The sequence below is a fragment of the Heloderma suspectum genome, chromosome 7, assembly GCF_057233095.1.
Source record: "Heloderma suspectum isolate Gila_16-S chromosome 7, 16-S_ref, whole genome shotgun sequence".
Taxonomy (NCBI): domain Eukaryota; kingdom Metazoa; phylum Chordata; class Lepidosauria; order Squamata; family Helodermatidae; genus Heloderma; species Heloderma suspectum.
Window position 1 is genome coordinate 38273509 of NC_139464.1, and position 13270 is coordinate 38286778.

Below are 13270 nucleotides of genomic sequence, written 5' to 3' on the forward strand. Positions count from 1 at the left end.
CAAATCGCCAACTACCGGAAGTACAAGCGGGGTTTCGAAGAGGCAGAGGAACTAGAGATCAAATCGCCAACATTCGCTGCATCATGGAGAAAGCAAGAGAATTCCAGAAAAACGTCTATTTCTGCTTCACTGACTATGCTAAAGCCTTTGATTGTGTGGATCACAACAAACTGTGGCAAATTCTTAAAGTGATGGGAGTACCAGACCACCTTACCTGTCTCCTGAGAAACCTGTACGAGGGTCAAGAAGCAACAGTAAGAACCAGACATGGAACAACCGAGTGGTTCAAAATTGGGAAAGGAGTACGACAAGGCTGCATATTGTCACCCTGCTTATTTAACTTATATGCAGAATACATCATGAGAAACGCCGGGTTGGATGAATCAGAGGTCGGAATTAAGATTGCTGGGAGAATTATCAACAACCTCCGATATGCAGATGATACCACCCTAATGGTAGAAAGTGAAGAGGATCTAAAGAGCCTCTTGTTGAGGGTGAAAGAGGAGAGTGCAAAAGCTGGTTTGAAACTCAACATTAAAAAAATTAAGATCATGGCATCTGGCCCTATCACTTCCTGGCATATAGAAGGGGAAGAAATGGGAGCAGTGACAGATTTTACTTTCTTGGGCTCCAAGATCACCACAGGCGGTGACTGTAGCCATGAAATTAAAAGACGCTTGCTCCTTGGGAGGAAAGCTATGGCAAACCTAGACAGCATAGTAAGAAGCAGAGACATCACCTTGCCGACAAAGGTCCGTCTAATCAAAGCTATGGTTTTCCCAGTAGTAATGTATGGCTGTGAGAGCTGGACTAAAAGGAAGGCTGAGCGCCGAAGAATTGATGCTTTCGAACTGTGGTGCTGGACAAGACTCTTACGAGTCCCCTGGACTGCAAGGAGGTCAAATCAGTCCATCCTAAAGGAAATCAACCCTGAGTGCTCAGTGGAAGGACAGATACTGAAGCTGAAGCTGAAATATTTTGGCCACCTAATGTGAAGAGAAAACTCTCTGGAAAAGACCCTGATGCTGGGAAAGACTGAAGGCAAAAGGAGAAGGGGACAGCAGAGGATGAGATGGCTAGATAGCATCACCGATGCAATAAATATGAACTTGAGCACGCTCCGGGAGAAAGCGCAGGACAGGAAGGCCTGGCGTGCTGTGGTCCATGGGATCACGAAGAGTCGGACACGACTGAACGACTGAACAACAACAACAACAACAACCGATCATAAGCACAAGAGAAAAGGCAGGAGCAGGAATACGTGCATGGGGTTGCTATTGCATTAAGTTCTGCTTGTGGGCTTCCCCTGAGCATCTGGTTGGCCACTGTGGTAACAGAATGCTGGACTCAACAGGCTCTGGTCTGATCCAGCAAGGCTCTTCTTATGATCTTACAAGTAAGCAATAGAGTGTGACAGACTGGCAGGCAGTGATACAGTGAAAGGCAGCACAAGAAATCCCATGAAAGGAGTGTCAATCCCTCATTAATTTATATTTGTTTTTAATTGAGAATCTATCAGAAAGGAAATTCAGCTGGAAGAGTTTGAGTGCTCAGAAGATGAGGTTCTGGGGGTTGGAGGGCACACTGTTGTTGTTGTTGTAGGGCAGTATTTAGTGCAACAGGAACTAGTGGTTTCTCAAAAAAATGAGTATGAGCAGCAACACTAATTTCCATGCTGATTTTAAGAAATGCTAGTTCCTATTTCACTAGTAGTCCATTCTGCTAGCACAACAGAACTAGCAGTATAGGATACAGCCAATATTGTTTTAAAAGTGTATACCCTGCTTATTTCCCAAAGAGGGAATTCAGCCACCAAACAAACACAATTAGCAATATTCAGAACAATTTCCCAGCCCTTACTCATACAGTCTTAAACATCAAAATCTTAAAAACCCAAATTAATAAAATAACAAATTGTAAGAACACCAGTTAACTATAAGGGCTAAAAAAATGACCCAAGGGATATTAATACTTTTAATCAAATGCCTTATTAAAAGCCACATTTTTATTGCATACTGCCTAAATTCGTATGCTGTCTGGGCCTGATGGCAATCTATTGGCAAAGCATTCCACAAGGGGAACAGAACCACAGGGCTCTATGTCAGGTCCTCCAAATTCTACAGTTTTGATTCTGAGCCAGGCTCAGGCAAACTCTTGCACACTCCCTAATCTCTGTGTATGTGTTGTATATAATCCTAGTGGGTATATATGAAGCAAAAACAGAAGTTTACATATGCAAACTCACACAACCATCTATGTGCAGGATCCACATTATTTTCTACATGGAAGCGCCTAGGAAATACTTTGCAATTCTGGTGTTATGTTTTGTAAATTCTGGTGTAAATTGTTCTGTAAAGGGCTAAAAGACATGCAGTTCCGAATGGTCCAGGAATAGTTTTTTTTTTTTTTTTTCATTTCATGGCAAAGACTTACTTCCTTAGTGTGCCTCTAGCCACACACATATGCACATAATTTATCCTTGGATGGAATCTTTGGGATGTAGAAGACAATATGTTGTCTCTTTGTGACACAGGATCAATAGCATTTAGTAGGAAAGCATTCCTCTCTCCCCGCCCCCTGCCGTATATAGATTTTTGTACACATTAACTGGCCATTACTCATGTTTGTCCTACCATCTTATGTTAATGTCAATGTTGGTTCTTTTAATTCCTTCCTCATACACTATAACTTGTTCTCTTGTAGTATCTAGCATTGCACTTGTCAGTTTAAAACTCTGAGAAGGGCTACATTCCAGGACTTATTGCATTTTATTGCATTTATTTTATACCCCGCCTTTTTTCCTCTTGCAAGGAACCCAAGGCTGCTTACATTATCCTCCTCCTCTCCATTTTATCCTCACAACAACAACCCTGTGAGGTGGGTTGGGCTGAGAGTCTGTGACTGGCCCAAAGTCACCCAGTGAGCTTCCATGGCCGAGTGGGGACTAGAACCCAGGTCTCCCAGCTCCTAGTCCAACACTCTTGCCACTACACCACACTGGCTCGATGACTTGATGATGATGAAGACGATTTTCACTGCATAAAAATTAAAAAGTGTCTGCATCTCTCTGTGTGTGCTCATGCATGCACATTATCACCTACCGATCTCTTACCATTTAGAAATAGGGTCAAGGATGGTGAAAATGCACAGACATAACTCCTGAGGGAAGCTGATAAAACCAGAAAGCATGAAACAAAAGTGCTAAATCATTCCCCTCAGTAACAGTGATGGTACCCAAAAATCTCACCTTTTACCATCAGCATTCTACTCTTCCACTTGAGTGCCACACTGTGTTTAGAAATATCGTAAGCAGCACATCTGCTATCTGCTCAGGACACACACAGATGTTTTTGATGCTTTGTAAGTCTTGATGACATTTAGAAAGGTTATCTGCTAATTCAACTGTGGCTACTTTCCTATATACTTCAGTTTAGTCAAATTTACAGAATGAAGTTTGCTTACTATTCATCCTCCTGGGCTAGTTCCAACACTACTTTTCCCTACTTGAATTTTAAGACATATCCATATCAAACTGAAATACTAGTATATAATTCCACTTGCTCTACATTTCTTGTTCAACAAAGCAAACTCTTGTTCCAGCAGTCAAAAAAAGTGGGGGGGGGGAAGGGGGGGAATTTCCATGAATGTCCATTCTGTGGTAGTAATGAAGAGATGGCCAAAAATAGGTATGGGTAAATTCCTGTGCTCCTATAGAAGGACGGAAGGCTTAAAACCTCTGACATCTGGAGGCGTGGAGTGGTTTGGCCTTGACTGAGGCATACACTTTAGCTTCTAGAGTGAATAAGAGAGAGTCATCCTCAGGAGGCTCTGAAATATCACAAGGTATGCAAAGAACATCCTCCAGGGACCCTGCATGCATCAATGTGTGGACCAGGATCCCTTGATAACAAACAAACCATCAGATGGGGCTGATTTTCTTTCTGTCACTAAGGCAGAATGGTGATTTATGTTCAAACCAATTTTCCTTTCTCATCTAGTGAGGAGAGGCAGTCAGGAATGGGATGTCCAAAAGCCATAAGTCATCCCTTGGAAAGGCGGAAGATCTAGCTTACCTGGTACCCATGTATTTAGAGCAGGAGTGGGCAGAAGGTAGATCTCCAGATGTTTTAGACTTCAACTCCCAGAAGACCCTGCCAGCATGGCCAGTGGTCAGTAATACTGGGAGCTGAAGTCCAAAACATCTGGAGATCTACTTTCTGCCCACCCCTAGTTTAGAGCACCGATAGGAAGGATGCTTTGACATCTTAGTTATTTTAAGCCATTTCCAAATGTAGCTACTGAGAGAGGCCTGCAAGAGTCCCTTCATCAGTTACTCTGAATTGGGTACTTACACAAAAAGCGACAGGAACAGATTATCTTCTACCACTACAGAACCACTACCACCAGGACCACCAGCTTCTAAAACAATTATTTTAGTCTTGCAGACCATTTCAAACTATCTCAGAATCCATCTAAACCAGAGATGGACAACATGTGGCACATGGACCGCATATGCTCCCTGTCTTCCGGTGCGCCCTCCCCCCCAGTCCAAAATAGGTGATTTCTGGCAATGTAAACCTGGAGTTCATTCTACATTCATCCAGTTTGTGCTTTCCTTCTGCTCTGGGAAGAAATAGTGTCAGCTCTGGGACCAGAGGGAAAGAGAACATTTTCAATATTGTTAAGTGTCACTCTATCCTTGAAGAGATAGCAGAAGTAACCCAGTGGGTTCCTAATTATGGGGTTAAGGAAAGCCTGATAATTGCCTAGACTATTAGGGAAAAGGTGTATGCAGGGAGTCACAGATGCTAAGTAGGGTGAGCTGAGCCATGCCCTATAAAAACCACTAGGCATGGAGATCCTGGAGATGGCATAGCCCCTGCAGTAGCTAAGATTACTGTAGTCAACAGTTGCCTGTCTTTTGAGGAAAGTGCTATACCTTTTTACAAATCTTTCTACAGGAAGTAAAAACTGGGGGTGCTTCCAGATGAGGCTTTGTCATGCAACTGCCCTGCTTCATTCACATAACTTTACGGGGAGTCTGGATAACGTTGTGTTCCATGTTGTAAACATCCCACGCTGCTTCTTCCATCTTTTTCCCTCCACAAAAAACTTCATTACTTGGGAAAAGATTGAACAGTTGCACAATGCCTTTTCGTTGGTAGTGCCAGGAGCTGCCTATTCAGAAGCACATCTGGATAGTTGGTCTGCTTCCCCTGGACTGCATAGCACTGGGCAGTTTCTGAAACTAGTCCTTTCAGATGTATCAGTCTCACAGCTGGTTGTTCTTTCCATTGAAGGCTTCTTCTCATACATTCTGCCATGCATTCTTTGATTCCTATACACATCTTCAAGATCAAGGGAAGGAGCCTGGGGGAAGGAGGACCAGCCAGCAGCTGCACCAGGTGGATCCTGAGCCTGCTTCTGCCCCCGCCAACAGGTACTTAAGGCAGGGCTGCCAGAGGCAGCGCCTCAGCGTCGTGCCAAGTGCAACGCTAAGTGTGCACTTAGCGTCGCACTTGGAGTTGCGTGGAACAGGACCTGAAGGACCAGGACCCACCTGCCTCTCCAGAGACACCAGCAGCCACAGATACCAGCAGCAAATAGCAGCAACAGAGGGGAGCAGGTTTAAAGATGAGGGAGAAAGGGGCAAATGTGTACTTTATCTGCTCCTTCTTAGCTGCTGGTCTCTTTTATCTCTTATATTCTTTTACACTGTTGAACATTTTATATCCTAACATTTTAATATGTGCCTGGGAGGACTATTGGGCAACTCAAGGGGTCAGGGAGGTGCCACCATAACTGTGGTCACGGGCAGGGGGAGGTATGGCGTTGGGGGATTAACAGGCCAGCTGAGAAGAAGAGGGGCTAGACACCTTACAGCTGTCCCCTCTTCTGGTTCTTCCCCCAACCTGATGGTTCCTGGCAGCCTTACCAGTCTGCCCTCGGGTCTGCTGGTGCTGCTGCTGAATGCCAGGTCGGCCCAAAATAAAATCTCCCTCATCCATGATTTGATTGTGGATGAGGGGGCTGACCTGGTATGTATTACTGAGACCTGGGTGGGGGAACTGGGAGGGGTCACTCTCTTCCAGCTGTGCCCTCCTGGGTACTCGGTGCAGCACCAACACCGACTTGAGGGTCGGGGGGGGGGGGTTGCCGTGGTCTCTCCAGGCTTCCTGCTCATTCGAGTGCAGATCTTGAGTGTCTTTACCTTGTGTTGGGTACCTGGGACAGATTAGGGATTCTGTTGGTGTACCGCCCACCCCGCTGCCCATCAGACTCCCTGCCTGAGCTGACGGAGGTGGTCTCGGACTTAGTGTTGAGGACCCCTAGGATGATGGTCCTGGGGGATCTCAACTTCCATGCCGAGGCTGCTGTAACCGGGGCGGCTCAGGACTTCATGGCCGCCATGATAACCATGGGGCTGTCCCAACATGTTATCAGCCCAATGCATATAAAAGGACACACGCTTGATCTGGTTTTCTCGACTGGGCAGGAGGATGGTGATCTGAAAGTGGAGGAATTAACATCTGTCCCTTTATCATGGACAGATCACTTCCTGCTGAGGTTTAGACTCATGGCAGCCTTCCCCCTCTGCAAGGGTGGGGGACCTATTAAAATGGTCCACCCCCGGAGATTAATGGATTCCAATGGATTCCAGAGGACTCTGGGGGATTTTCCTGCTGGTATGGCTGGTGCTCCTGTCGAAGCCCAGGTCGCTCTGTGGAATGCAGAGATAACTCGGGCGGTTGACACGATCGCGCCCAAGCACGCTCTCCCTCTGAGCAGAGCCCAGCCAGCTCCTTGGTATACACCTGAGCTGAGGGCAATGAAGAAAGAGGGGAGATGGCTAGAATGCAGGTGGAGGAAAACTCGTGCTGAGTCTGACCGAACACAGGTAAGAGCCCACTATCAAGCCTACTCTGTGGCGGTGAGGGTGGCAAAGAGACAGTTCTTTTCCACCAGCATTGCATCTTCTCAGTGTCATCCAGCAGAGATTTTCCGAGTGGTTCGCGGCCTGTTACATTCTGGGCCAGGGAGAGAGACGATGGAACCCTCGGTAGCACACTGTGATGAGTTTGCACGGCACTTTGAAGATAAGATCACTCAGATTTGTCATGAATTGGACACCACCATTAATGCAGTTCCATTGGTAGAGGTGTTCAGAGCACCATCTGGTCCATTTTATTGCATGAGTTTCAGTTACTGAGGCCTGAGGATGTGGACAAGGTGCTTGGCCAAGTCCGATCGACCACTTGTGTGCTTGACCCTTGCCCTTCATGGCTTATTACATCAAACAAGGAGGGGATGTCTGGCTGGGTCCAGGAGATTGTAAATTCCTCCTTGAGAGAGGGAGTGGTGCCTGCCACTTTAAAAGATGCGGTAATTAGACCACTCCTGAAAAAGCCTAAGCTGGACCCAGAGGATGTTAACAATTATAGGCCAATGGCCAACATCCCCTTCCTGGGCAAGGTGCTTGAGCAGGTGGTTGTAGGACAGCTCCAGGCACTGTTGAATGAAACGGATTATCGAGATCCATTTCAATCGGGCTTCAGGCCTGGTTTTGGAACGGAAACTGCCTTGGTCGCCCTGTGGGATGACCTCTGCTGGGAGAGGGACAGGGGGAGTGCAACCCTGTTGATTCTCCTGGACCTCTCAGCGGCTTTCGATACCATCGACCATGGTATCCTTCTGGATAGGTTGTCTGGGTTGGGAGTTGGAGGCACTGCACTACAGTGGTTCTGCTCCTACTTGGATGGCTGATTCCAGAAGGTGGTGCTGGGGAATTATTGCTCTGTGCCATGACAATTGTGCCATGGGGTTCCACAGGGATCTATTTTATCCCCCATGCTGTTTAACATCTACATGAAACCGCTGGGGGAGGTTATCCGGAGGTGTGGGCTGAGGTGCCATCAATATGCGGATGACATCCAGCTCTACGCTCTTTCTCATCAAAACCAGGTGAGGCAGTGGCTGTTCTGAATCAGTGCCTGGGCACGGTAATGGACTGGATGAGGGCCAATAAACTGAAACTCAATCCAGACAAGACGGAGGTACTGTTAGTGGGTGGTTCGTCTGCCCGGCTAGGTGATATTCAACCTGTTCTGGAGGGGGTTGCACTCCCACTAAAGGATCAGGTTCATAGTTTGGATCCAGAATTGTCACTTGAGGCACAGGTGAACTCAGTGGCACGGAGCACTTTTTATCAGCTTAGGCTGGTATACCAACTGCGCCCTTATCTGGACAGAGATAGCCTAGCTACAGTTATCCATGCTCTGATAACTTCTCGTCTCGATTACTGCAATGCGTTATACGTGGGGCAGCCTTTGAAAACGGTCCGGAAATTTCAGCTGGTCCAAAATAGGGCAGCAAGATTGTTAACAGAGACTGGCCTGCGAGCTGCCAGTTCATTTCTGGGCCTGATTCAAAGTGCTGGTGTTAACATTCAAAGCCCTTAACAGCTTGAGGCCAGGTTACCTGAAGGATCGCCTCCTCCCATATGTGCCTGCCCTGACCTTAAGATCATCGTCAGCAGCCCTTCTCTGTGAGCCCCTGCCAAAGGAAGTGAGGCGGGTGGCTACTAGGAGGAGGGCTTTTTCTGCTGTGGCACCCCGGCTCTGGAATGAGCTCCCTAGTGAGGTTCGCCTGGCACCTACATTGTATTCCTTTCGGCGCCAGGTGAAGACCTTTTTATTTTCCCAGGCATTTTAGCATTTTAGCTTTCTAAATTTTTAGCTTTGCTGTTTTAAATCTGTATTTTAAACTCCTGCACTGCTGCTAGGTTTTATTGTGGTTGTATTGTTATATTGTGGTTTTAATGTTCTATATATTTTAAATTGTTTTATTGTGTGTTGTTTGGTTTTAATTTTTGTGAACTGCCCGGAGAGCTTCGGCTATTGGGTGGTATAGAAATTAAATAAATAAATAAATAAAAACAACAACAGCTGAGCAGGCCCTAACTTACGACACTGTTGGACACTATCCATACTTAGACCAACCTATACATTGCCTCCAGGCAGGGAGTATGATTTATATTATGTACATAACCCCCACTGTAATGCTCATTGATGTTCTAACCTTCCCATCACTGGCACAACTCTTATTATCTCAACTCTGCAGTGCCAACACTACCTTTAAAACTATGAGCAATCCTGATAGTAATGAGTTCTTCATTCTTCCATCCAAAATACCTACATGGGTTTCAACTCTCCAAACCCTGCCAGAGCTGAAAGCAGAGCTGCATTTGGAAGAACAAGAAGAAAGGAAAGCTCCACTTCAGAAGCAGATCTGACAAAAGCAGATACATACTGTTTGATGAACAACCACTAAAGGGGTCCATAGCAGACGATATATTTGCCACAGGGACACTTTGGAAAAGAGCCTTCCTATGGAGAGCAATCCCATCATGGCTGTTAGAAAACAAAACTAGAAGGTAGGAACAGAAAGAACAGCAAAGGAGCAGCTAGCATAATAGCTCATCAAAAGTGAAGACAGGAGGAGCGCAGCACCGTCAAGCAACAAAGAAAATGAAGCTTCCTTACTTTGAGGTAGAACAGCAAAGCATAAAAGTGGCTTCCCACCCAGCCATGCAGCTAGGTAGGTGAGCACACATCTTGCCACAGCTGCAACCCTGCTACCTCCTAAACTCTAACAATTCTTGTGATAGGTTTCTGAACTCGAAGTGTGCCAAAAGCTCTCACTTCTCTCATTTCTGAAGTCCGATTACCACAAGCTGTTCTGACTCCTCAGAAACTGCTTTGCAGCCAGACTCCATAAAGTCACTGGAATACTTTTAGCCACCATCTGGATAATGCCAGCATCTTTATATTCCTTGTTATTTATGGGTAGATATGAGGTAGCAAACTCTTCCATAATTTAAAGTAAGCTGTTTGTTTACAAAAGCAAATATTTGCAAGTCCAAGCTGTTTGGAAAGTTATTATTCAGCCCATTAAAATGAGGAGCGGGGGGGGGGGAGAACAGAAATGTGTTTTTTGTGCTCCCTTGTGCATGGGATCACATGCTTTTATTACTACACAACATGCTCTAAACATTTCCCCACAAAACACCATTATATCTTGCCACAGACTGAAACTTAATAACATTGTATACATGGATCCCTTGTGCAAACCTGCAAATCAAACAATAGTGCCAATTAAAAGGAGAATGGTCCTAATAGTTTTAAATTTGTTTTTCCCTTTACAGCTACCAATTGCAGTCTGTAGTAGCATTTTGTGCTGAAGTTAATATCAATTAACTACCAAAATGTATCACCACTCCCCTACATCATTACTAATAGCAATTAGATCTGTCTTTGGAAAAGGCCTTGATGAATACAGTGACTGAGCAATGTCACAGCACATTGCCATTCCAAGACTCAGTCAAAGAGAACCTATTTTTACTGACAGTTTCTTATATATCAATGGAGCAGGAAAGGACCTGTGGAGGTCTCTGTCAAAGATGTGGTGCAGACACAACAGTGGCTGATCAAAACTGGCCACATGAACAGATTGTCCTCCGTTTCCTCTTCTACCACTAATGTCTCCCTCACTACCCTTGTAATGTTAAACCACCATTAAATATGATACAGGCATCCACAGGAATTCTTTTTGGAGGAGGTGGGCGGAAGCTGCAAAGTGCTATATGTTTGTAATTCATGTGCATAGCTTACACTGCTACAATACACCTGTGCATTTCCTTGTATTTGTGTTTTGTTTAGTAAAGACCCATCCTTGACATTTAGGAGCCTACATAAAATCCTGGGAAATTTGACAGCACTTATGCAGAAGACTTTTATATTCAAAATTCACACACAAAATGCATCATAAACCCCAACAAAACTTTATTTCAATCTAAGAAAAAGAGGGGGAAAACAGATAGACAAATATATAGTACAGCAGTCTTAAGAATGTTGGGAATTTGGATATAATTGGAGACTGGGTAAGGGGATCAGGGTGGTGGTGAATGCCTCCCTTGAGGAGGGAGTGAAGCCATCAGCCCTCAAGGAGGCAGTGATAAGACCGCTCTTAAAGAAGCCCTCCTTGGATCCTCAAGTTCTGAACAACTTTCGCTCAGTCTCAAATCTGCCATTTTTGGGCAAGGTGATTGAGCGGGTGGTGGCGGTGCAGTTGAAGGCACACTTGGAAGAAACTGATTATCTAGACCCATTTCAGTCGGGCTTCAGGCCTGGGCATGGGACAGAAACGGCCTTGGTCGCCTTGGTAGATGATATGAGGAGGGCTCTGGATAGGGGCAAATGCTCCTTCCTTGTTCTCCTCGACCTCTCAGCGGCTTTTGATACTGTTGACCACGGTATCCTCCTGGACCGCCTGGAGGGGTTGGGCATTGGAGACACCGTATTGCGTTGGTTCCGGTCCTTCCTCTCCGGCAGGTACCAGAGGGTAGCACTGGGACAGGAGGTTTCGGACCCGTGGCCACTTACTTGTGGGGTGCCACAGGGTTCCATCCTCTCCCCGATGCTATTTAACATCTATGTGAAGCCGCTGGGGGCTATCATCAGGCGGTTTGGGGTGCAGTGTCATCAATATGCGGATGACACGCAGCTCTACCTCTCATTCAAATCTTCACCAAGGTTGGCCGTAGAATCCCTGTCCAAATGTCTGGAGACAGTGAGTGGCTGGATGGGGAGGAATAAGCTGAAGCTGAACCCTGACAAGACCGAGGTACTTTTGGTGGGAGACAAGAGGAGGCTAGGGGATGTTGACCTGGTGTTGAATGGGGTATGGCTACCCTTGAAAGACCAGGTCCGCAGCCTGCGGGTCATTTTGGACTCCCAGCTGTCCATGGAGGCTCAGGTGTCAGCTGTGAGCCGGACAGCGTTGTATCAACTCCATCTGAAATGGCGGCTGCGCCCCTTTCTTCCCGACCATCTGCTCCCATCGGTAGTACATGCCCTGGTCTCCTCTCGTTTAGACTACTGTAATGCGCTCTACGTGGGGTTACCCTTGAAGACGGTTTGGAAACTGCAGCTGGTACAGAACGCGGTGGCTCGCCTGATTAAAGGCAGCCGCCCGCGAGATCACTTCACTCCAGTGCTGAAGGAGTTGCACTGGTTACCAGTTGTTTTCCGATCCAAATTCAAGGTGTTGGTTTTGACCTTTAAAACCCTATATGGTTCCGGCCCAGCCTACCTTAAGGAGCGCCTCCAGCAGCACCAGACAGGCCGCTTAACAAGATCAGCCTCAGATGGCCTTCTCTCTGTCCCATCAGCCAGGACAGCTAGACTGGTGGGGACGAGGGAGAGGGCCTTTTCTGTGGTGGCCCCCACTCTGTGGAACTCCCTCCCTAGGGAACTCCGTCATGCCCCCTCTTTAATGAGCTTCCATCGTGCATTAAAAACGTGGCTGTTCAGGCAGGCATTTGGGGTAGGTTAGGGTATTTTAGAAAATGTTTTTATTGTATGTTGTAGATCGCCCAGAGTGGCTGGGTGACCAGCCAGATGGGCGATTAATAAATTTAATAATAATAATAATAATAATAATAATAATAAAAATAATTTTCTAGCATCACTGCTTTAGCATTGACAGCTTCACATGATTTGTCAGGAAAGGGGTCCCCATATTCTCTAGAATTATTTCCTTTATCTTGAAAACATTGGTGAATACTTGTAGTGTCTTTGGCAGGGGGATGAAAAATGGGTATGCTTGAGTGGGTTTTAGGGTTTTAGAAAAGTCTGTATAACTCACTTCATCATTCACATTCTCATTCGCCATTTTTTCTATCAGAAACAAGGAGGCTTATGGCATATTAGAAATGAAGAACTGAAAAAACCCGACAGATTGACAAGGCTAGACTGGTACCCAGGAATAGTTTACTGCTGAACAGACCTGGAACAGCAAACAACAGAACACCACTTGTTGTCACCTGTAGCTCCCAGCTGAAACCACTGAAATGTGTTATCAGTGACCTATAACCCATCCTGGGCAATGCTACAGCCCTCTCACAGACCTTGGGTGGTAGGCTTGTACTTGCTTACAGACAATCCCCTAACCTAACACAGCTACTCTCTACCAACAACAGACCACACAACAAGGATACAAATGTAGGGACTAGATCCTGCAACGAAGCCATATGCCAAGTCTGCCCCCCATATATACTCTGGCAACTCAATTACTAATAATGTCACCCTCTAATGATGTCTAATTATTAATTAGTAATAACTCTATTAGGGACCGTGGTGGCTTAGTGGTTAAGATGCTGAACTGCAGACTGGAAGGTTGGCAGGTCAGCAGTTCGAGACCCGTGACGGAG

General features: G+C 46.0%; 1 protein-coding gene across 1 annotated transcript in view; it reads right to left on the reverse strand.

The window, feature by feature from the left end:
- The window catches only part of LARGE1 (LARGE xylosyl- and glucuronyltransferase 1), a 522810-nt gene that overhangs the window by 333197 nt on the left and 176343 nt on the right, over positions 1 to 13270 (reverse strand). The window lies entirely within an intron of this gene.